The 25,385-nt window shown below is 41.5% G+C and overlaps 1 long non-coding RNA gene across 1 annotated transcript in view; it reads left to right on the top strand.

Annotated features, from left to right (window-relative positions):
• The window catches only part of LOC120095557 (uncharacterized), a 40,065-nt gene extending 22,852 nt beyond the window's left edge, over positions 1-17,213 (top strand). The window contains exons 2-3 of the long non-coding RNA XR_005491107.2: positions 7,517-7,786; positions 17,100-17,213. This is a non-coding gene — a long non-coding RNA (uncharacterized LOC120095557). The remainder of the gene's footprint in view (positions 1-7,516; positions 7,787-17,099) is intronic.
• Positions 17,214-25,385: the final 8,172 nt, after the last annotated feature.

Here is a 25,385-nt window from a genome sequence, read left to right as displayed (position 1 = left end):
ACTTGTTTGCTCATACTTAGGTAATATCATATGCAGGACAGAACTATCTATCTGTGTAGGGATTGGTGTTGCCCTCAGTGGGCATCAATTAACAGTCAGGACAACCTACCATAGGCATACTCATAGGCCATTTTGGTCTGAGTGAGCCCTCAACTGACACTGCTCTCTCAGAGTGTGTCAAGTTGGCAGGTAAAATTAACCGAGACAGGATTGTATATAATTGCACACAATTTAATTACACATAATATTAATTACACATGAACTTGCTTTTATTCAGAAATTCTACCTAAACACAGAAAATGCTGGATCTTAAAGAAAAAGAGATGCTTCATTTTTCATTGAGAGAGACTATGGGAAGAATAACTAGAAACAGGGTGTGGTGGTTTGAATATGCGTGGCCAACAGAGAGTAGTGACACTATTAGGAGGCAGGTCCTTGTTGGGGTAGGTGTGGCCTTGTTGGAGTAAGTGAGTCACAGCAGGGATCAGCTCTGAGACTCCTCTTGGCTGCCTTCAAGATCAAGATGTACAACTCTCAGCTCCTTCTGCAGAACCATGTCTGCCTGCATACGGCCATGTTTCCTGCCTGATGATAAATGGACCTAAACTGCTGAACCTATGAGCCAGCTCCAATTAAATGCTATCCTTTATAAAAGTTGCCTTGGTCATGGTGTCTTCTCACAGCAGCAGAATCCCTAAGTAAGACATAGGGCGAATTGCCATTACAATAATGAAGATATTGTATTGCTTTGGGTTGGGATGGTGACAATAGAAATGCACAGAGGTAGATTGTGTTTTGAAGACAAATAATCAAAATAATCAATGGTAAGGAATGATAAGGGAAAGGAAGGGATCAAAGTTAAACTCCATTCAAAAAATCATTGTCACAAAGGATAAAAAATGATGCAGGATGAGGGTTCATTCATAGATCAAAGCAGAGTAAAGAGACTCGACAAGAAGAAGCAAGCTTAATTGGATCCTAGATCAAAAGGAAGTGGGATTTCCAGCCAGGCCAAGAATTTGGCGGACTCTTTGCATTAAAAGCTTTATATAAAACTTGATTCACTTGTCATAACATCTATTTCAGGGATCTGAGAATGAGCCCAAAACAAACAATTAATTCAGATAATCAGCTTCTGAAAAATCCTTTCTTAAGAGAAAAATGTCCTAGTCTTTGACTTTCCGGCCTGTTGTACTACTGTCTCCCCATCCCAGGTGATGCTGTGGTACTGTCATGGTTGGGCTGTTTCTCAAAACTAGACAGGCCTGAATTCATTTGAATTAGAGAGAAAATGTCACTACCCAGATTTTGTCTGTAAAAGGAAAACGTTCTAGAAAAAAATATGGGTTAAAACTAAACAAAACAGCCACACAAACTAGAGGTTTAGGACTTGGTTAGGGTCAATGGGATACTAGTACTCAGTAACTTAAGGAGGCAGTCCAAAATATGAAAGCATTTGTCTTAGTTAGGGTTTTACTGCTATGAACAGATACCACGAACAAGGAAACTCTTATGAGGACAACATTTAATTGGGAATGCCTTATAGATTCAGAGGTTCAGTCCATTATCATCAAGGCAGAAGCATGTCAGTATTCAGATAGGCATGGTGCAGAAGGAGCTGAGAGTTCTACATCTTCATCTGAAGACTGCTAAGAGAAGACTGACTTCCAGGCAGATAGACCTAGGGTGTTAAAGGCTATGCCCACAGTGACACAGCTACTCCAACAAGGCCACACTTCCTAAGAGTGCCACTCCCTGGGCCATGCATATACAAATGATCACAGCACTGTGAAACAGCTACATGCTATTCTGACTGGCAATTCTACTGTATATGGGCAAAGGAGACCTGTAAGGCTTGGCTCTTCACCCAGTGCTGGCTGACTCAGAGTCCACTTGGGTGTACATAAAAGGTATAAAGAAGCAGAGAAATAACTTCTGCCTCAGATACAAGGTTTCATTCTCAGAAGGTGTCTGTTCACTGTTTGAGATGCGTCTGTGATGGGGCATTTAACTACTAAGTCTCACGTACACTGAGTGGTTCCCCTAAGAGTCTAGGCTGGAAAACTAAAGTGAAGGATGTGGCTATCACTAAGCAGATGTATTGTTGTGCGCCGACCGGAGGAGGGTATGACCTGTAGGTTCACTCATGGCAACTTCATCCAACAGTAAGGGAAATACAATTTGATTGACATCCTGAAAAACAGTAGAACCAGAATCTAGATCCATCGGGATATAGTCAACACAATGTCACGTTTAAGCCAGGTTTTGTAGAACACACCTGTAATTACAGTATTGGGACACTAACATAGTGGGGATTATATTTCCAGGGTGGTATGGCCTGCATAATAATTTCCAGGCCAGGTGAGCTAAATAGCAGCCCCCTAAAAACAAAATCCATTTTTTTCCAACAAAATTCACAAAACCTGCCAAGAAACAGGGGAGATAATCAGTAAAACAACTGAGTAGGCCAAGGTTTAGATTTAGTGGACGGGGCTTCCAAGAAGTAAGTAAAAAAGAACAATGGGAGGAAACAGCAATTACGAATTAGGAGAAAATATAATAAATATGATTTACCAGGTATAGGATCCCAACTGGAAGAGAAGAAATCAAATAACAGCAGCAAATAAAAACTCTGAATGGGCCAGTTTAGCCTACATAGAGACGCGCAGACAGACATGGCTACACGGACATTGCCTCCAAGCAAACAACGCCAAACAAAAAACAAAAGAGAGAAAGAAGTAAGGAATATAAAGAGAAAGTAGAAATATTAATACTCTTGACTTTATCATACTAATCTATGAATGTTTCTATAGATTTGAAATTTCCCAAACTTAAAAATCAGAAGACATGGGCCGATCGCATGGCTCATGGGGAAAGGTCCTTCCTACACAAGCTTAAGAAACCCGAGTTCCACCCCAGAACTCACAGACGGTGGAAGGAGACAGCATATTTCAAAAAGTCCCCTTGCCTCACAGAATCACAGCACTATGTGCTCATATACGCACATCACACACAAACACACACAAAATAATAATTATATTTTTAAAAGTATGAACAGCAGAGGAACCCTTCCAAAGTTGGTTGACTAGTACTTAACAAGGACGGAAGAAGCCGACTGGTAGACCTGACTGTGTGGAATCCCTTCAAAGGCTCAGGGACAAGCGAGACAGGAAGGATCTCAAATCCTTCAAGGTTAAGCTTTGAGTCTTTGGAGAATGCTTCACCAGAGGGTACTGTTAAACAGAGTGGGCGCAGCAAACTGTGCCAAGAGCCACTGACTGCATGAGACAAGACAGATGAGCGTCTGCTGCCTCTGACAACCGAAGATTGTTACTGACATTAATTGGAGCCATCTCTGTGAAATGACAGGAGGCAGAAAGGGGGACGTTTGAGTGAGTGAGCAGAAGGGAGACTGTGGGCTACCACAACCTCCCAGAGCACAGCACTCGAGAACCTGCACAGTGGGTGAGAGTAGAAGGAAGGTTTGAAGAAAGGAGATACCCAAAATCAATGAGTTTATGTATGTTGGCTTTGAATACGGTATACTAAACGGTGGGAAAATAGACAAAGGGATCAAGTAAGTGGAAAGGGGAAAAGAGAAGGAAAAGCCAAGGGCAATGGCTACCCAGCAGGAGGAGGAGATGACTTGAATCCAACAGCAGCCAATCCCCCGGGTCTTCTAGGGAGGAGTCCTTCTTCATCCTACACTTTAAATAATTGCTAAAGAAAGTCTCAAGGAGAATGAATAAAAATATGCAGCTGCTGGGGGCGGGGGGTAGGAGGAACCTCTAAAGAGTTCCAGAGACCTGGGATGTGATAGGCTCCCAGGACTCAATGGGGAGGACCTTGACCAAAACACCCAACACTGGGGAGAGGGAGCCTGAAGAGACCACCTCCAGCAGATAGACATGGCTCCCGATGGAGGGATGGGGCCACCCACCCATCTTCAATACTTTTAATCCGCCATTGTTCCTGTTTAAAGGAAATACGGGCACGAAAAATGGAGCAGATACAGCAGGATAGGCCATCCAGTGATTGGCCCAACCTGGGATCCATCCCATGCACAGGCACCAAACTCTGATGCTATTACTGATGCCGTTTTAGGCTTGCAGTCAGGAGCTTACCATTGGCTGTCCTCTGAGAGGCAATACCAGCTGCTGACGGATGCAGATATTTACAGCCAATCATTGGACTTAGGCCGTGGACCGCTATGGAAGAGTTAGGGGGAAGATTGAAGGAACTGAAGGGGATTGCAACCCCACAGGAAGAGCAACAGTATCAACTAGCCTAGAGCCCTCAGAGTTCCCAGGGACTAAGCCACTAACTAAAGAGCATACATGGGCTTGTCCGTGGCCCCTGGAACATATGTAGCAGAGGACTGACTGCCTTGTCTGGCCCCAGTGGGAGAGGATGAACCTAATCCCATAGAGACTTGATGCCCCAAGGAAGGGGAATACTGGGGGAGGGAGGTGCGTGAGGGGGGTGGATGAGCACCCTCTCAGAGGCAAAGGGAAGAGGGATGGAGTGAAGGACTCTGGGAGTCGGGATAAGGGAAGGAGGACAACATTTGGAATGTAAATAAAATAATTTAACAATTTTTTTTACAGTCTCCATCTGGTTTAGTAGAGTACCTTCCAGCATCTCCTGGAAGACAAGGATTTGTGGGAAATAAAATTGCCTTCATTGTGTTTGCCTTTCCCTGTGTTAGACTTCACAGGTGTGGGATTGTCACACTTTCACATATTTACTGCCCAAGTCAGGCACCCTGGCATTCGTTACTGCAATTTACACACACACACACACACACACACACACACACACACACACACATACACACACAAGGGGGGAGGGAGGGAGGGATAGAGAGGGCGAGGTGAGAGGGAGAGGGAGAGGGAAAGGAAGAGGAAGGAGGCTCTACAAAAACTGAAGTTGTTTGCCATAGACTACCCAATAGTTTTCATGGATAACATAGTCAGACATCCTAAACTGGCCCAGCTCATTATAAATTTCTTTCCTCGGCAGCATACTTCAGAGCAACAGTACTGTCTTCAGGAGGGAAGGGTTCCTTTGGTCATTTCTCTTCTGCTTCTAACCGATTTGTTTTGCTGTTTAACTACGTGAAAAACACTTTCTGCTATAATCAAGTTCTCAAGTTCCTCGTAAAGGAGAATTCAGCAGCCTTCTACAAAACTGGCATTCTCTCCATTCTGTCAATAGCTGGCATGCAGTCCCACTCCCGTGCGGCATGATTAATGCCAAGTGCGTTTGTTCCTGGTAAACCTTGACAGTTTTCTCTGGGAGAGCAACTTTTGTCGAGTAGCCAAAATCGTCTGTGTAAAAACACAGGTGTGTGTTAACAGCTATTATTGTAAATTGGAACACCTGTGAAGAAGTCTGGTTTCCAGCTTTGGCTTCAAATCCAGATGCGATTTGCTGCCTTGCCCCACCCACTAACTCGGGCCAGTAAACACCGCTTGAAGGGGTAAGCCAATCTTCTCAGCTGCTTTGAAGATCCCTCCAATTTAGCTTTTAGAGAAGAACTTCCAGAACCTGAGAAAATATTTTTTTGAAGATTTGATCAAGAAAGCATGGGGGTCTAAGAGTATGCGGTGATTTTCCTTCTCCCTTCCTAGTGTCAGAGCTCATAACTTACATTGTTCTTGTTTGATTCCTACTCTGTTTAAAAGCACAGCAATGCACATATTTATAGCCATAGAATCATGAGATAATTAATGCAAGATTGATTTACATAATTCCATGAAGTATAAAGCACATTAAATTTAAATTTTTCCCTAAAATGTTTGAATATAATGTCAACAAAAGAAATATTCTTTTTTAAATATTCTATTTTATTTTATGATGATCTATTAGTGTTTTGCCTGCATGTATGTATGCATGAGGGCTTCAGATTCCCTGGAACTGGAGTTAGAGACAGTTGTGAACTGCCATGTAGATGCTGGGAATTGAACTTGGATCCTCTGGAAAATCAACCAAAGTTTTTAACCCTTGAGCCATCTCTCCAGCCCTGAAAGAAATATTCTTCAGTGAAAATACTCTTAGTATAAAACAAAAATAATCAAGTTTTTTGTATAAATATTATTAGGTATTGGTCTGTATGTCTACTTAATAGAAACATTTAGTAAACTAGTTAGAAATGTCTATTTTGTTAGTGGGTTTATATTTTTTTCTATTTTTTTGCATTTATGTGGGGGGGGCAGCATTCATGTAGAGATAAGAGGCCAACTTGTAAAAGTCCTTTCTCTCCTTCAACCACTGGGTTTTTGGAAATCAGATTTGATTCAGATCATCGGGCACTGAACATATACTTTGTTCATATACTGAGCATATAGTTACACCAGTCAACGAAAGATAAAGGTGGTGTGAAATTTTCTCTAACTTTACAGGCAAAACCCCAAGACTTTTAAATATTTCCAAGCATTCTTTTATGTTCTTACTGTATGTTTTGATGACATAGATGAAAAGCTTTGTGAGCTAAAATTTGAAATGATTTCCAAAGACCATCTAAAAGAGAAGTGTCAGATTCAGGGCAGTAGGAGTTGAAAAACTCAGTTAAAGACTAATGGGACCAATGATATCCAACACGAGGATGATTTGCCAGCCAATAGAGAAAGGCCTGGACCCTCAGAGATCGCTGAGACAAGCTGAGAGATGCCAAGGGTGATGGTGCACCAACAGACATCATCTGTCATCATGCAAAGCCATTGAGAAACACAGCCCAGAAGCCCATTAGCCACAAGCATCAAGCCACAGCATGATAACTGAAACCTTGCCTTGCCATAGCCTGCAGCATAGACTGCTGACCACAGAAAACATGCCCTGGGTATTCAGGCCATGGCCAGAGAAGAAAATGTCCTGGATGCATTTGTTTCCGTTTCCTTATGAAGAGGTAACAACAAAGCATCCTTCGTGTATAGAGCAGAGATCCAGCATTTACCACAGTCAACAGCCCGATGTCTCCATCTGACACGTCCCAGCCTGGAGAACTCCGAGCAATAAATCACTCCTGCTTACAAATTATCCAGCCTGAGGTGTTTTTTCTCAGCAGCCTGAATGGATGAAAGCAGTTGTGTGTAGGATACTGTGGATTTGTTTCCGCCATGTTTATTGACTGAAGTGTGCTGCGTGTGTGTGTTCGGAAGCTGGACCCAAAGGGATCATTCTTGCTTTTCAGAGCCCACCAGCTATGTGGAACAAAGCCCACATCACAGAGAAAGGACACATGCAAATATATTTGTATCCACTGGTGCGTTCTGACAAGTTACCACAAATCTGGAGCTTAAAACAAGCACCCATTTTCTAACAGTTTGAAAAACCCAAAGTCTGAAATGCAATTCATTACCTAAAGATCAAGATGTCAGAAAGACCATGTCCTTAATCTGTTTCATTGTTCGATTGTCCTACTTTTAAGTGTTGCTTAAAACTATCTTTTAGTTTCCTAAAAGGAAACTAAACCACCAATTGTAGTCACATTTTCTCATCATTTCTCTCTAAATAGGTCTCTTCTTTCACTTTGAAATACTGAAATTAAAAAGAAAAAGGTGGGGGTGTGAAATAGGAAGTCTGCTGTGAGCTTTCATCTCCCAGAAAGGCTGGAGGAGCTCTACCCGTGAAGGCTCACATACACAGCTGCCCAAACGCGGCCTCAGCAGCCATCAAACCCATAAAACAAGTTAACATGGCAGAGAAACCTCATGAGATCTTCAGCACCAGACAAAGGACTACAAGTGACTATGGAGTGCAGAGAAAGAGAAATAGTCTACCTCAGGTAAGAGTCCCCAAATACAGATAACATCATATGGATTAAGCATTTTGTAATATATACATATAAATATAATATGTATATATAATATTTTATACAATTATGTAATACATTTATATTGTTATATTTATTTATTTTGTATGATGTATGGATATATTTATATTAATTTATATACTTTATAAATATATTTATATATAAATACTTATTTTTCATTATATGTATTATATATAATAATATGCATACACACATTTATAAATAATCAAATAAATAGAGGTCATAAATTTGAGAGAGAGTAAAAAAGGAAAGAAAAGTGGGAAATGGTATAGTTATTTTTTAATTTCAAAAATTAAAAATATATTTTTGAGAAAAAAAAAGGGAGAGCCAGGCAGGGGTGGTACACATCTTCAGTTCTAGTACTCAGGAGGCAAAGATAGGCAGATCTCTGAGTTGGAGGCCAATGTTCCACCAAGCAAGTTCTAGGACATCCAGGGCTACACAGAGAAACCTTGTCTGGAAAAAAAAAAGGATCAGGAATTGGCTGATTACTAAGAATAATCTTGCCATCTTAATGTCGACCAATTACAACAATAGCATGGTTTCCCCTTTGAACATTTGAAGAGTCATTTTAGGTATTCTCACACAACATTCCAGCCATGAGCATAGCTAGCAGGCAGGATTAACCTTCAGTTGTAGGAGTGAAGCAGCCCTCTGTGGTAAGCCTATAAGCCAAGCTGATGTCACTTTCTAAACTGCAGACCAGAGGTGTTTGCACAAGCCAAGTAGAAAAGGTTGTCTGGGATAACTGAGCTACCTCTATGGAATTGAGACCAACAACAAGAGAAAGGGAAAATGAAAATGAGTAAGGGTTGCTGGAATTCGGGTTTAGCCCTCTGCGTGTTCTGTTGCAAAGAGAAGCATGTCTCTTGAAGATAGATCTTGGTGGACACACCAGATTTTTCTTTACATAATTTACTTATAATGGCAAGATTTTAGACATCAGACACTTGATACAAGTGAAAGAATTAGGTTGTACGGGTCTCTTCAGACTGCATAATAGAGGAAACTTAACTCTCCATTAACAAGAAGAATCTGGCTCCCTCTTAATGAATCTGGGTAGGTCTCTGGTATGAGTTTTGATGCCCACTGATTCTCAATATGGTGGTATTAATTAATGGGGCTTGTAGGAGGTGGTAGGTTATAAGAGATATCAAAACACATGAAGACCTCTTTATAGCTGTCTTCCTCAAAAGTATATTGTAGTAATAAATAATAATAATCAGAACACCAGCTCATGCTAGGGTGGGGCTACATGTCATCAGTGCAGTGCTCCCATGTCTGCAGACTCTCTGGCCCAGAGCTCTTGGAACACCTCCACCTGTCTTGCTAAGTTCCCTTGGCAGCTCACTGTCACACCATCCCCATGTAGCCATCTGACCCTTGTGGTTAGTCACAATTCCAAGTAACTGACAAAACCAAAGCTCTAGAAGCTTGTAATTTATCAATCAGATTTATATCACTAAAATTTCACTCCATAAAACATCCATACAATAACAACTGACATTGATACAAACTGCCTACCTAGATAAGACAAATTGTCTTGTAATAACCCATCCCTTATAAGATATTCATAGCTAGCCCTTCCAGTCTCCATCTGTGCCCAGAGCTGGAGCTCTCCCACAGCTCTTGGACACAAAACGTGCCCGCAGAGAGCTGGTCTGTCATGAGTGCTCTCCCTCCTAAGCCCACACCCCACAGGTAGGACTGCACTTTCTCTCCATTGACCTTTCAAGGAGAGACCCACGGGAGTGCACAGGAGTGCACGGGGCACAGGAGCTGCAGGGCATCCTAGGACAGGACCTTTCCAGTCTCCATCTGGCCCAGAGCTGGGGCTGTCCCACAGCTCTCATATGCAAAACCTGCCCTGAGGGAGCAGACTTCAACACAGCACTCTTACCAATGGACAGATCATGGAAATAAACTAAATTGAGACACAGTGAAACTAACAGAAGTTATGAACTAAATGGACAGATATCTATAGAACATTTCATCCTAAAACAAAAGAATATATCTTCCTCTCAGCACCTCATGATACCTTGTCGAAAACTGACCATAAAATTAGTCACAAATCAGCCCTCAATAGATACAAGGAGATTGAAATAATCCTATGCATTCTATCAGATCACCATGGACTGAGGCTGGTCTTCAGAAACAAAAACATCAGAAAGCTCGCATATACATGGAAGGTGAACAATGCTCTACTCGAGAATAACTTGGTCAATGAGGAAATAAAGAAATTAAAGACTTTTTAGAATTTAATGAAAATGAAGGCACAACATACCCACACTTGGAATACAATGAAAGCAGTGCTAAGAGAAAAACTCATAGCTCTGAGTGCCTCCAAAAAGAAATTGGAGAGAGCACACACTAACAATTTGACAGCATACCTGAAAGCCCTACAACAAAAAGAAGCAAATTCACTCAAGAAAAGTAGATGGCAGGAAATCAACCAAGTAGAAACAAAAAGAACTATACAAAAAAAAAAAATCAACAAAACCAGGAGCTGGTTCTTGGAGAAATTCAACAAGATAGACCCTTAGTCAGACTAACCAGAGGGCAGAGAGACAGTATCCAAATCAACAAAATCAGTAATGAAAAGAGAGACATAACAACAGAAACCGAGGAAATTAAAAAGTTATCAGATTCTACTACAAAAGCCTATATTCAACAAAACTTGCAAATCTGGATGAAATGGACAATTTTCTAGACAGATACCAGGTACCAAAGTTAAATCAGGATCAGATAAACCATCTAAACAGTCCCATAACCCCTAAAGAAATAGAAGCAGTTTCCCAACCAAAAAAAGCCCAGGACCAGATGGGTTTAGTGCAGAATTCTACCAGACCTTCACAGAAGACCTAATACCAAACTATTCCACAAAATAGAACCAGAAGGAACACTACCCAATTCATTCTTTGAAGCTAAAATTCTGCTTATACCTAAACCACATAAAGACCCTACAAAGAAAGAGAACTTCAAACCAATTTCCCTCATGAATACTGATGCAAAAATATTCAATAAGATTCTCACAAACCAAATCCAAGATGAAAATAATCCCACAGAAATCAGGGACTAAACAAGGCTGGCTGCCTACTCTCTCCCTACCTATTCAATATAGTACTTAAAGTCCTGGCCAGAGCAAACAACAAAAATAGGTCAAAGGGATACAAATTGAAAGGAAGAAGTCAAAATATGACTATTTGTAGATGATATGATAGTATATGTAAGTGATCCCAAAAATTCCACCAGAGAACTCGTACAGCTGATAAACAACTTCAGCAATGTGACTGGATATAAAATTAACTCAAACAAACCAGCAGCCTTCCTCTACTCAAGGATAAACAAGCTGAGAGAGAAATTATGGAAATGACCCCCTCCACAATAGCCACAAATAATGAATGGTGTGACTCTAACCAAGCAAATGAAAGATCTCTATGACAAGAACTTCAAGTCTGTGAAGGAAGAAATCAAAGATGATCTCAGAAAATGGAAAGATCTCCCGTGCTCATAAATTGGCAGGATTAATATAGTAAAAATGGCCATCTTGCTGAAAGCAATCTACAGATTCAATGCAATCTTCATTAAAATTCCAACTCAATTCTTCATGGAGTTAGAAAGAACAACCTGCAAATTCATTTGGAAAAGCAAAAACTACTCTTGACAATAAAAGAACTTCTGAGGCAATTACCATCCCTGACCTCAAGCTGTATTACAGAGCAATAGTGACTTAAAAAAAAACAAAACAAAACAAAAAAACAAAAAAACAAAAAAAACCCAACCTGATGGTATTGGTACAGAGACAGGTAGATAGATAAATATTGAAGGCCCAAAAATTAACCCACACACCTATGGTCACTTGATCTTTGACAAAGGAGCTATAACCATCCAATAGAGAAGAGACAGCATTTTTCAACAAATGGTTCTTGTTCAACTGGAGGTTATCATATAAAAGAATGCAAATTGGGCTGGAGAGATGGCTCAGAGGTCAAGAGCACTGGCTACTCTTCCACAGGTCCTGAGTTCAATTCCCAGCAACCACATGGTGGCTCACAACCATCTGTAATGGGATCAGATGCCCTCTTCTGGTGTGCCTGAAGACAGCAACAGTGTACTAATATTAATAAATAAATAAATCTTTAAAAAATAAAAAAAAGAATGCAAATTGACCCATTCTCATCTCCTTGAACAAAGCTCAAGTCCAAATGGATCAAAGACCTCCACATAAAACCATTTACACTGAAAGAAATAGAAGAGAAAGTGGGGAAGAACCTTGAACACATAGGCACAGGGGAAAATTTTTTAAACAAAACACCAATAGCTTATGCTCTAAGATCAAGAAGACAAATAGGACCTCATAAAATTGCAAAGCTTCTATAAGGCAAAGGACACTGTCAATAGGACAAAACAGCAACCAACAGATTGGGAAAAGGTCTTTACCAATCCTACATCTGATAGAGTGTTAATATCCAATATATACAAAAGACTCATGGAGTTAGGCTCCAGAGGATCAAATAATCCTATTAAAAAATGGGGTACAGAGCTAAATGAAGAATTCACAACTGAGGAATGCTGAATGGCTGAGAAACACCTAAAGAAATGTTCAACATCTTTAGTCATAAGGGAAATGCAAATCAAAACAACCCTGAGATTTCACCTCACACCAGTGAGAATGGCTAAGATCAAAAACTCAGGTGACAGCAGATGCTGGCGAGGATGCAGAGAAAGAGGAACACTCCTCCATTGTTGGTGGGATTGCAGACTGGTACAACCATTCTGGAAATCAGTCTGGAGGTTCCTCAGAAAATTGGACATTGAACTACTTGAGGATCCAGCTATATCTCTCTTGGGCATATACCCAAAAGATGCCTCAACATATAAAAGAGACACGTGCTCCACTATGTTCATCGCAGCCTTATTTATAATAGCCAGAAACTGGAAAGAACCCAGATGCCCTTCAACAGAGGAATGGATACAGAAAATGTGGTACATCTACACAATGGAATACTACTCAGCTATCAAAAACAATTGACTTCATGAAATTTTTAGGTAAATAGATGGAACTAAAAAGTATCATCCTGAGTGAGGTAACCCAGTCACAAAAGAAGATACATGGTATGTATTCACTGATAAGTGGATATTCGCCCAAAAACTTGGGATACCTAGGAAAAAAATCATAGATTATATGAAGCTCGAGAAGGATGCTTCATTCCTTCTTCAAAGGGAGAACAGGATACTCATGGGAGGAAATACAGGGACAAAGAGTGGAGCAGGGACTGAAGGGAAAGCCATCCAGAGACTGCCCCACCTGGGGATCCATCCCATATGCAGCCACCAAACCCAATCACTATTGCTGATGCCAAGAACTGCTTGCTGACAGGAGCCTGATATGGGTGTCTCCTGAGAGGCTCTGCCAGAGCCCTCAGATACAGATGAGGATGCTTGCAACCAACCATCGAACTGAGCAAGGGGACCCCAATGGAGGAGACAGAGCAAAGACTGAAGGAGCTGAAGGGGTTTGCAACCTCATAGGAAGAAACACAATATCAATCAACCAGAACCCACCAGAGCTCCCAGGGACTAAACCACTAATCAATGAGTACACATGGAGGGGCCCATGTCACCAGCCACATATTTAGCAGAGGATGGCATTGTCCAGCATCGATAGGAAGAAAAGCCTTTGGTCCTGTGACGGCTCATTTTCCCAATGTAGGGGGATGCCAGTGTGCCTTGAGGTGGGAGTGGGAGCACCCTCACAGAAGAAGGGGGACAACAGGGAAGCAGTATGGGACAGGCAGAAAAGAAAATAACACTTGAAATGTAAATACATAAAATATCCAAGAAAAATAAAATTAAGAAAAGATATTCACAGCTACCTGTGGCTATTTAAAGCTACACAGGGTGGGCCATCCTTCTCCTCCTCCATCGTCTCTTCTTCCCCTTTCTCCTATCTCTCCCGCCTTCCAAAATCTCTGTCCCCGCCTCTCTTTTTCACTGTCCAATCACAGGCCTTTCTTACCCTGTGCCTGCCCTAACCTGCATATGGACATCAATCCACAGTATATAACCTTAAGGCAAGATTCTCATCATTATTCCTGTCATAATAACTGTTCCATACGACTGCTAAGAAAGTAAATGCCCGTGGGCCCCTTGTGTCACTGTCACAGTACCTTAAGGAGTCTGACTCTGGTTATGCCTGAAGAAACAATAGACACGTACTACTCCTGAGAAGAATTCCTAAAAAGTGAAGAGAAGTAAAAATATATTTTCTAGAATGAAGATGCTTTCACTTTGCAATGATAAAACATAAGCAGATTTCATTAATAACTTTAATTTACTGAGAGGAAGTCGGTCTATGAAGTTAGAATTACAGTACTGTTACCCTTGGTGTTAGAGTTTTCTCACGTCAGTAGTTCCCCAGTCATTTCCTGTATTTTTCTGGCTTTCAGATAATCTCCTACAAAATGAATCAACATTGGGACCGAAGTCTGCTGTAGTATTCTGTGAACTTGGCAAAGTCCTACATTTTTGTCCTCTTTTTACCAATCTGAGATTATTGTCACTAAAGACACCTGAGAATTGTTATGTGGTCTCATAATCAATCAATGTCTTTCCTAACATTAGACAGATTGAATGTAATCCATTACTGAAGTCTGAACTAGCCAGTCGTTGGCATCCATGTGCATGTGTGCATGTCTTAAGTGGTGTTTCATCCATGCAAACATGTGCTATTAGAACTCTGCTGTGCTCGACTAAAGCCATTGTTGTAATATTTAGAAAAGTACAATTTTGAAGAAGTGCTTATGCTAATTTTTCTTACCGTCTTGAGGCAAATGGAGGCTTAACTCTTCTTGTACAGGTCATAATCGATACCCTGTAGAACTGCTACGGCCTTAAAATTCAGTGTAGAAATATGAGGATGATAAACCATTAGGCATGTTTCAAAATCTAAAACAGTTACTGTTTTTTCCTACAGCTTGTGACTAAGGCTGACTATGAGAAATTATTAGAAAGGCCACCCACGAAAAAAAAAGTCAGGAGGATGACGGGAGGACTAGGTGGTGAAAGTACTGGCCGGACAACCAAGACGACCCACATTGACGCTTAAATGCTGTGTGTCTTGCTTGTAATTCCGACCCAAGTAGGGGAACATGGGGAACCCCCAGAGCAAGAAGAAAACTGCTCAAGGGAAACAAGCTATACCGGCTAGCCCTAAGGTTTACAAGAGACCATACCTCAAAAAATAAAGTGGAAGACCAACTGAAGAAGTTTTCCAGTACCTATGTTGGGTGTCAACATATACATGCATGCACCGATACACACGAAAAGGACAGAGAAAGTCTTGGGAAATGGGTTATGTTTTCTCATTTCCTAAATGAGCCTGAAACGTGTTTTACACATAAAATAATAAATAGTAAAATAATACAGTTGATGAAGAAACTCCCACTTCTATCCCCTGCTTCTTTTGTCCTCTCTCAGATGCACAATATCCTGCCAAGTGGGGAATCTGAACAGACGGTACAAGGTGAAAATGGAAAACTAAATGTATTCATGAAATTTGATTTTAGCATTACTAAGAGACATGGAAAAACCCTTCCCTGAAGCGCAACTGATTACTGTCAGTTGGGACTTTCTTAACTTAGAAAGATATTGACTCTGTACCGCTCGGCTATTTTTAATGAGAGCAATCACTTCAGAAAGTACTAAAGTTTCCCAACACCAGAGTTGATTTCTTCTACCGCTCTGCTGAAGAGACTGCACGTTCAGCTCATTATAGAATATTCCAGAGGCTGTGGTATATGTCCTTTCTTTTCCTGATGATTGGAGGTTTCCCTTTTATGACTCTAGATCAGTCTAGAGACACTGATCCACACTGTTTGAATTTAACCCATCAAACAAAACTTGGAAGATCAGAACAAGGCAACACAATCTTGAAGTCCTACTAAGCCAAAGCTCAAAGGTATGGTCTGCAGGCCAATGTGATCACCAACTGTTTTCTTTGTTGCTTCAAACCAATAATAGTGACTTTAACATTTTTTTAAATGGTAGAAACAAAAACACAGTATTTAATAATACACAAAAGTTATGTAATATGGGACATCCACTTAAGTTTTTTTGACACAGGCATGCACATTTTTGTACATATGAGCGCTGTGACATAATGGAGAAGTGAGTACTTACATGTGACAGAGACCCTGAGGTCTCCTTGCCTAAAATTATTATCATCTGGCCTATTCTGGACTGAATTATGCTACTCTTAAATTTATATGTTGAACCCCTGACCTCTAGTGTGACTGTGTTCCAGGACAAGGTCTTTAAAGAGGCAATTAAGTATGAATGATGTCATAAGGGCAGGGCTGCGTTTGCCTAAGAGGAAGTGACTCCCAAAGTGTGTTTGTGCACAGAGAACACCAAACAAGGACACAAACAAGGACTTACTTCAGACCAAGGAGATCCAGAGAAATAAAACTTGGCAGGTTTGATTTGATGGAGGACGGCTACCATCCACAACTGTGCAAAGGAAGTTTCTGCCCACTTTATGGGAAATTTATCACCACAGCCTTCGCAGACTAAAGCATAGCCCTCTGGAAAATGTTTGGCAACTCCTGACCAAGGAGGAAAAACAAACCACCAAACTTTAAAAATTACAAATGAACCCTAAGCATTACACTGCTTTTATCTGGAATTATCCAATCCTAATTGGGAGCTCTATTCCACAAAGGAAGGGGAGTCAATAGAAGGAACGTAGCTTGCTTCTTGTACTCCACTGTGGAAAGAAGTACCTTGGACTAAGTTTGGTACATGCCTCTAATCCCAGAATCCCAACACTCAGAAAGCTGAGGCAGTAAGATGGCCACAAACTCAAGGCCAGCCCAGACTATATAGTGAGATCAATCAAAAAAAAATCTGAAGCAAATCAAATAAACTTTAGGGTAGAAGGAGGAAGCTCTGTGCCTGAGTGCACACCTGTGGGTATGCGTGTGGCGTGCATGGGTGCAAGGGGACACACGTGCCAGAACGACTGCTTCTGTCTGGTCGAGCTACCAACTCAGGACTTATGTTTCTTAGAAGATAATGATGTCTTCCGAGTAGATGTTGATTGTTTTCTTAATTTTCTGCTCATTATCTAAATAAAAATTGTCTCTTAATATTTTAGAATCTTTGAACTTGTAAATTTATGATTGTTTTAATCAAACTTGAATCTCAGATGATTGTGCTTTATTGTACATCTGTATGCCTTATTATGCTTTCCTCCTCTCAACAGGAGACATTCATCAGTGCCAGAGACACAGACCTGCAAGCCCAGAGCCAGCTGATAAACAAGTCAACCCAAATCTCGGCATCTGGCTATTCAACATGCTCTCCAGAAGTGGTTTGGTTTGTTTTTTATTTTATTTTTATTGGATATTTTATGTATTTACATTTCAAATGTTATTCCCTTTCCTCCTTCTCCCACACTCCATGCCCCCTCCCCCTGCTTCTATGCGGATGCTCCCACCCACCCACTCCAACTTCAACACCCTGGCATTCCTTCTTAGAAGGGAGAACAAAATACTCAGGGGAGGAAATACAGGGACAAAGAGTGGAGCAGGGACAAAAAAAAAAAGGTCATCCAGCGAATGCCTCACCTGGGGATCCATCCCATATGCAGCCACCAAACCAAGTCACTATTGCTGATGCCAAGAAGTGCTTACTGACAGGAGCCTGATATGGGTGTCTCCTGAGAGGCTCTGCCAGAGCCCTACTGATACAGATGAGGATGTGTGCAGCTAACCATTGCACTAAACACAGGGACCCCCTATAAGAGAGTTAGAGAAAGGGCTGAAGGAGCTGAGGGGTTTGTAATACTATAGGAAGAACAATAATATCAACCAACCAGAAGTGGGTTTCTGAGGAACGAAGAAAACCAGAAAGACTCCCTGTGGTCATCTCTAACTAAAACAACAGAAGCAGAGTACTAGCTTCCATCACCAGTCCTAGCTACATGAAACGAAACGGAGTGCCAGAGGATCACTTGAACTCAGAAGTTTTGAAGCCAACCTCAGCAACAGGGAAGGACCCTGTGTGTAAAGCAGCCATTGCTGTGATAAAACACCATGACCAAAGCAATCTGGGGAGGAAAAGGTTTAATTCAGTTTACACTTCCAGGTAACAGTCTACTGAGGGGAATCAGGACAAGAACTCAAACAGGACAGGAATCTAGAGGCAGGAGCTGATGCAGAGACCATGGAGGATGCTACATACTGGCTTGCTTCTCATAACTTGTTTAACCTTTCTTGTAGAACCACAAGCCCAGGGTTGGTATCCAATGGACTGTGTGAGGCGGTGGACTGGGAAAGGTACCGTGATTCCTGGTCGAAGATATGTCGAATCCCTAAGGGACAGCAGGAGCATTCCCAGTCTCCTAGGAGATCAGGCCCCTCTCCTGTAGCTGCAGTCCCCACAGCCCCCTGTAGAGAGGTTTGAGACAGACAGGTCAAGTAGGGCAGTGCCCCAAGCCCCTCCTCCACAGGTGAGGATGTGACCACAGGTTACATAGGCTCAAGACAGATCAGTCATGTAGAAGAGGGACCACGCCCCCAAATATGTAGATGAGGTATTGCCAAGCTCTCAGGCCAGACCAATAGGAAATACCTGCTGTCAGACTCTGACCCATTCAAAAACGGTATTTAAGAATCCTATTCAGAAGGATTAAAGGTGTGCAGGAATTACTCCATTGTCTGAGAGCTTCTGTCATAAGAGCTGTAACACCAATGCTTGGGGAAGAGATCTGCTCTTCCGAAATCGCCACCAGAAGCTCCCCTGCACCCCTCAGGGCTAGTCAGTCTTTTGCTGGCTCAGCCTGGCCTGAGCAACCGAAGGGCCAGCCGTGGAAATGAGGCAGAGCAACACCAGCAGTGAAGCATCAGAAGCAGTTCCCCTCCCCCTGCCCGAGTTCTCGCCCCTTCAACTGACCTAGCCAGACCAGAGATCTCTGTGGAAAGCAACCAGTGTGCAGGCCAACAGGACTGAGCCCTCCCCTACCAATCAGTACTAAGAGTATACCTTACAGGAAGATCTTGTGAAGGAATGTTTCTCAATTGAGGTTCCCTCCTGTAAATGTATTTTTTATTTGCCTGATATAATTGTTGTCTCCCAGGCTTACTGCCCCAGTCTGCTATCCTAGATCTACTCCTAGAGGCCTGATCTAATCTAGGCCTAGAATGTTTTCTGCCTCTGAGACTTACTACTGAAAAAACTCACCCTTTCTAATTCTAATCTGGCTGGCTGGTTCAACTGGACTCTTCTGGCTGAAACTCCTCTCCAAGCTGACTGACTCATGTGGCTTCTCTCCCAGCCACTGAATAAATTGCTCAGCTTAGCCTCATACTAACTTTGGCAAACTGTTCTAATCTTCTGGCTCCTTTTCATTCTCTGGCTTGATCTGTCTTCACCTATGTCTAACTTGTTTTCTCTCTCTCTCTCTCTCTCTCTCTCTCTCTCTCTCTCTCTCTCTCTCTGCATCCTGCCTGTCTCTATAAAACTTGCCTGGTAAAAATTGCCTCCTCCTTTCTCTTTCTGTGCTGATCTCTCTTATGTTATCTCTTTCCTCTCTCTTGTGAGGGTTGGGCAGACCCTATGCTATCAAATCTTTCTCTGATTTATCACTTTGTTTGCCACTCAATTAGATGTCACTTTCAAACCTGGGTGCTACCTGGTACAAACTAACCATACCTTCATTGCTTGGGATTAAAGCTGAGTACCAAGGGCCTGGCTGTATTCCTAGCAGAGGGATTGAAGGTGGTGCTAAGGGCTGCACCACACCACGCCTAATCAGTAGATAACACAATCTCAGGTTCACTGTGTGATCAAATTCCAGCAACACCCTCCTTTCAGATAACTTGTTTTTATCAAGTTGATATAGAACTAGCCAGCACAATTGACTTGTTGCAATGTGACGTAGGAACACATCACTGTTAAACCTTTCCTTTCTTGTTCTCCAAGATGGCATGTTAATATCAATATTACTATCTAAACACTCCAAATTTTAGAGTGAGCCCCACACCTTTAAAAATTCAAACATTAAAAGTTCTGTGGTTTAAAAATAGCCAGTCTATTTTCAAAACTAGTCTTTTAAAATGTAAAGTCGCTCAACTGTGGTGTCCTGGCCCCCACAAAAAAAAAAAAAATCAAATACTTTCTTACTTCAAAGGGAAAGAACAAGTGGGTAATCATAATCTGAACAAAACAAAACTCTAAAGGTATAACTAACTCAATATCCAATTACCTGGGATTCACTGACCATCTTCTGGCCTCCTACAAGGGGTTTGGACCTCTCCACTAATTTCTAGGTTCTAACTAGCCAGCATCAATTGTCCCATTAAAGCAAAGATTTTCAATTAACCTGGACCCATAGGGGCTCATAGAAACTGAACTGCCAACCTGAGAACATGCATGGGATGGACCTAGGCCCTTGGCACAAATGTAACTTTGTGGAGTTGGGTCTTCGTGTGGGACTCCTATAGTGAGACCAGGGGCTGTCTCTGACTCTGTTGCCTGCCTTTGGATTCTTTTCTCCTAACTGGACTGCCTGGTCTAACTAGGCTCAATAGGACACACTAGTCCTACTGTAACTTGATATGCCAACGCTGGTAGATATACTCGGGAAGCCTCCCCGTTTCTGAGGAGAAGGGGAGGAGGTGGGGATGGGGTGGAGGGAGAGGGAAGAGGGAAGGACTGGGAGGAGAGGAGGGAGGGAAACATTCAATTGGGATGTAAAGTAAATAAATAATACAAACCAGACAAAAACAAAGGTTTTACTTTTGTGTTTCTGGTATCCTGCTAATCATAGCCAATTCCTCAGCTCCAGATAATCAGAATCACAGATTCTTAACCCAAATCCTTCAGTAGAATCCTTGCTCTCCTCTGAAACTTCCCAAAACACAATGATCAGGACTGTCATAACGATACCCCAACTACCCTAACACCAACATGTCTGGTAGCTTGTACTAGAACCTGAATGGTGGCTTCCAAGATGACCAAGTTACTTCTGCTCTTCTATTAGTAGCAAAAGCAAGTCACAAATGTTGAGGTAAACGTTGAGGATGGATTACTCTGCTTCATCAATTGACTCCTCAGAGCATTTGGAGGAGACGAATGGGAGAAAGAACAGGTCTAAGCACAGCGAGTTAGCATGTAGCTATCTGGTTCTGGGTCCCAGCACCTTTTCATATAGACAGTTACTAATACAAAAGGAAGCCAGGAATAAGCTGTTGAGGAGAACCAGAGGATGTGAATCGGCATCTGATGACTAGGAGCTAGCTGAAGAAATCATGTTGATTGTTAAAAATATGAGCTAGCTTCATGTACCTCAGGATACATTAATATGGGATGTCAGGTTGATAGTTACACGGAGAGTGAACAAGTGTGAAATCTCTCCTCTAAGAACTTGACTTCCACTAATTTGATGAAACTATAATTAGAATTTATATTTATATATATATTCCTCTTTTCCCAGGAATAAATATGGGCTAAGAGAAAGATTTTCAATCCTAAGTTGTCCACTGAAGAGCCATTTCACCTGAGGCAAGCCTTGGTTGACCAGACGGAGTGGAAATAATAATATGACGAAAGTATTAACAAGAATAATGATAATGGCCAAAATACACTTCAGAGAGTTTTTTAACACATAAATAGGATGACCTATGGAGAAAATTTATGTTGTATTTATAAAAATGCTGAATAAATTATCATCATTAAAACCACGATACCATAAAATACTTTTAAAAAAAAATACACTTCACTGCTCTACAAGGGGAGGGGAGCTTATAGAGTCCATCTCCAGTGGAAAGACAGGACATCAAGTGCAGGGATGGGGTTGCCATCTCACAGTCAAAAGTTCTGACCCAGAATTGTTCCTGTCTGAAGGAACTGCAGGAAAAAAAATGGAGACGAGCATGAGAGAAAGGAGGTCCAGTGACAGGCCCAAATTGGGATCCCAGGCCCCTGACACTGTCACTGATGCTGTGCTGGGTTTGCAGACAGGAGCCCTCTTGCAGGCATGGCTGCCCTCTGAGAGGCCCAGCAAGCAGCTGAAGGAGTCAGATGCAGATATGTACACCCAACCAATGAACAGAAACCTAGACCCCTGTGGTTGAATTGGGGAAAAGCTGAAAGAAGCTGAGGAGAAGGGTGGCCCCAGGGGAAAACCAGCAGTCTCAACTGACTAGAACCCCTGAAATCTCTCAGACACTGAGGCACCAACCAGGCAGCATACACCAGCTGATAGGAGGTCCCTGACACATAAACAGCAGAGGACTGCCTGATCTGGCCTCAGTGAGAGAAGACACACCTAATACTCTAGAGACTTAAGGCCTTGTGGGGTGGAGGTGGGGTTTTGGAGAGGTGGACACATCCTCTTGGAGACTGGGGGGGGGTATGGGATGGGGAGGGGAATGAAGACTAGACTGTAAAAAAAAGGATTAAAGAATAAAAAAAATAAAAAAAAATAAAAATACACTTCACAAATCATGGAGCTAAGAACTACCAGAACTCCAACTATTTAAATTATTACCTAGTAATACATTAATTACCTTCTGCTATTGACACATTTGGAGTTTAATGCATAATCTTATAATTTTCTATTGTATTTCATAATAATTAAGTGCTTAATATGTGCCTGCTGGAAAGAGGCATTGAGAAATTATCAGAAAAGCATTTTTTCACCACACATTTCCGGTGGCTCCATCCCAACTGCAAAATTATTCAATACCAACCCAGTGTACACACAGGTTGGTTATATCTGAAAGCATTTAATTCAACAGGGCCTGGGGAGGGAGAAGCCCTTTAGGAAGAAACCATAAATCAGTAAAGTCAAACGCAATAAGCCTGCACCACGATGAAACGAGACGAATAATTGTAAACACATTTAATAAGCGGATTAAACACTAGGAGGAAATTACTAAGGAATTCTTAATGATTCATGTTGATGGATGCCTGGATAACAAAGAAGGCGATTAATCAAAGACAAGTGGAAATTAATGTTTGTGATTTGTGGCCTGGAGGTAGAGGTCTAGGAGGAAAGAAAGGTGGAATGAAGGGACCCGAATAGAATGATAGAAAGAAAGATGATGAAAAGATACAGAATAAACTTTTCCCCCCTTAAAACAAAAGCTAGAGGGCTGCAGAAAAATCTCGGGGTCAAAATACCTCACTACTGGTTACTAAGGCAAGCAAGTGACTTAGAGTTGTATGGGTACAAAACGGCTGATCTGACAGTAAGGTGGGAAACCTAAGGCTAACAGTTGTATCACAACTTTCCAGGCCTCCGTCTTGCCTTCCCCTTTGGGCTGCTGCTCAAGAGGTGTCAAGCTCTGCTCAGACCTTGGGACAGGACAGTTATGCTCTTCTTGGAAGATTTTTTCTTTGATTTCATTAAAAAAAAAAAAAAACTCTTGAATTTCCTCTTCAAAAATGATGCATTTTGTGTACAAACATCTCGAATGCAAGTGGTTGTTATGTTGAAATATGGTTGAATTTAAACAATGATTCTTTACAAAGAGTAAAATATTAACCTTTTATGATTTTTATGAAAAAAGCAAAGGAAGTAATTTCTTTATTCTTTTAATCTTTATTTCTTCATTATTGTTTTTGTATTTTTGCTTGTTGGCTTGTTTGTTTGTTTGTTTTCTTGACACAGGGTTTCTCTATGCAGCCCTGGCTGTCATGGAACTTGTTCTGTAGACCAGGCTGGCCTCAAACTCAGAGATCCTCCTGCCTCGACCTCTTGAGTGCTGCGATTAAAGGTGTGCACCACCACGGGACTAAAGGAAGTCTTTCCAGTGCGAGTCATTTTCCAGCTCTCTGAGTAAACCTTATCACTTATCTCACACAGATCTCTGACTTTAAAAACAATAGCCTGGGGGTTCAATTAGGTGCCAGGGCACCAGCCTAGTATATGCTGTGCTCTTGGTTCACTGCTCAGCACAGGAGGAATAAGTCCATGGCATTAAATTTTACATAAGGAATTATGGCTAAAAACGACAAGTAATAGATACTAGCATGTACCCCCCCCCAACACATACACACCAGATGATAGGTAGGTGATAGATAGATGACAGACAGACAGATAGATAGATAACAGATAGATGCAATTTAATATTTTTATTTTGCATATATTTACATTCAATGTACAAAACGATTCTGAGAATGGTGCTAAGAATAAGTTCCCAGATTTGGACAGTAGGCAGTTTTTTCCTCTTCTTCTCTCTCCTGAACTCTTTTCCCTTAATGAGCTCTGAGCACTTGCTGATACAGCTGTTCACTCGGTCCTCCTGCGTTCATTTATGTAATGAGTTACCTGGGTGAACTGAACCCTTTTCCATCTGGGGCACACCATTTGCCGGGAATGCGCCGTGGCTGAGGTATAATATCAATCATCGCAGCCCTCGAGATGCGCTTTAGTTAAGACATTTCTAGAAGTGGTAGGAGTCTCCCAGTGGTATAGCCCTAGTGGCTTACTTACAGTCCGTGGAAGTTCACGCTCATGGTCAGCAGGTGTTTTGGAACAGGAGACATCATTTTTCCGCCTTGGTCCTTCTCAAGAATAGAACACCATTTTTTTTTCACCTTTTCCATTCCCAGGTGACATAAATTGTTTCTATTTGTATATCCTAGATAAGGACTAGTCTCACAAAGCCATCTTAGATATGAAGAAAACTGATCAAGCTTTATCCAGAAATAGTTTTATGGAAGAGAAAAGTGTGCATTTGTCCCAGGCCTTGAGTCACTGACCTGTTATTTCTAGCCATGTGCAAACATCCACATTTACACAACTTCACCATGTAACTGTGCTCTCCTGTGTTCTGTGAGATGAAGATTAGGAATCTTTGATCTAAGGTCAGATTCAGTGGTAGCGTGACTGTAGAAGTTTCTTGCTTGGTGGGGCTCAGTTGATTTCATTCTGTAAGCATCTATTATCTGTACCTGATGGTCTAAGGTCACAGGTGTACATTACCACACATAGCTGAAATGTATCTAATATGGATTTTATTTTTACCTTAGGGGCCTTCATAAGAAAATCAACAACCCCTGTCCTGACTCTCAAAATCTGCAGAGAGGGTGCCTTTTAAAAACTGCTAGACCTTTAGTCACGTTCTCAGGACACATAGCAAGACAAACCACCAAGCGATAATTGTCTGTAGGACAGAAAGGATTGAAAACTAATGCATGACTCCCCAAGTAGAGTTAGAATCCAAGTAGATGCCCAACCCTCACTGAATATGAAAGAGAAAGAATAAGATTTTACCATCTTCCCCCCTCCAGTTATGAAGCACACAGATGCTGGAGCACTGGCTCTGGTGAGAAGTCTTACCGCTCACCAACTTCTTGTCAGTTGTGCTGGAATCTTTTCTACAAGCCCAGGAGTGAGGCAAGGATATTAGTCAACCCTTACTGGGTGCCAAAAGCTATCAAGGAAAAAAAAATTCTTCTTTATAATCTAGGTTCAAGAGTGAAATCATTTTTAAAAGATGAGTTACAAGAGAAAAGGCATGAAATATCATTTTTAAAG

Source organism: Rattus norvegicus, chromosome 11 (assembly GCF_036323735.1).
Source record: "Rattus norvegicus strain BN/NHsdMcwi chromosome 11, GRCr8, whole genome shotgun sequence".
Classification (NCBI taxonomy): Eukaryota; Metazoa; Chordata; class Mammalia; order Rodentia; family Muridae; genus Rattus; species Rattus norvegicus.
Note: the sequence above shows the minus strand (reverse complement) of the source record. Positions and strands in the feature narration are given on the sequence as shown.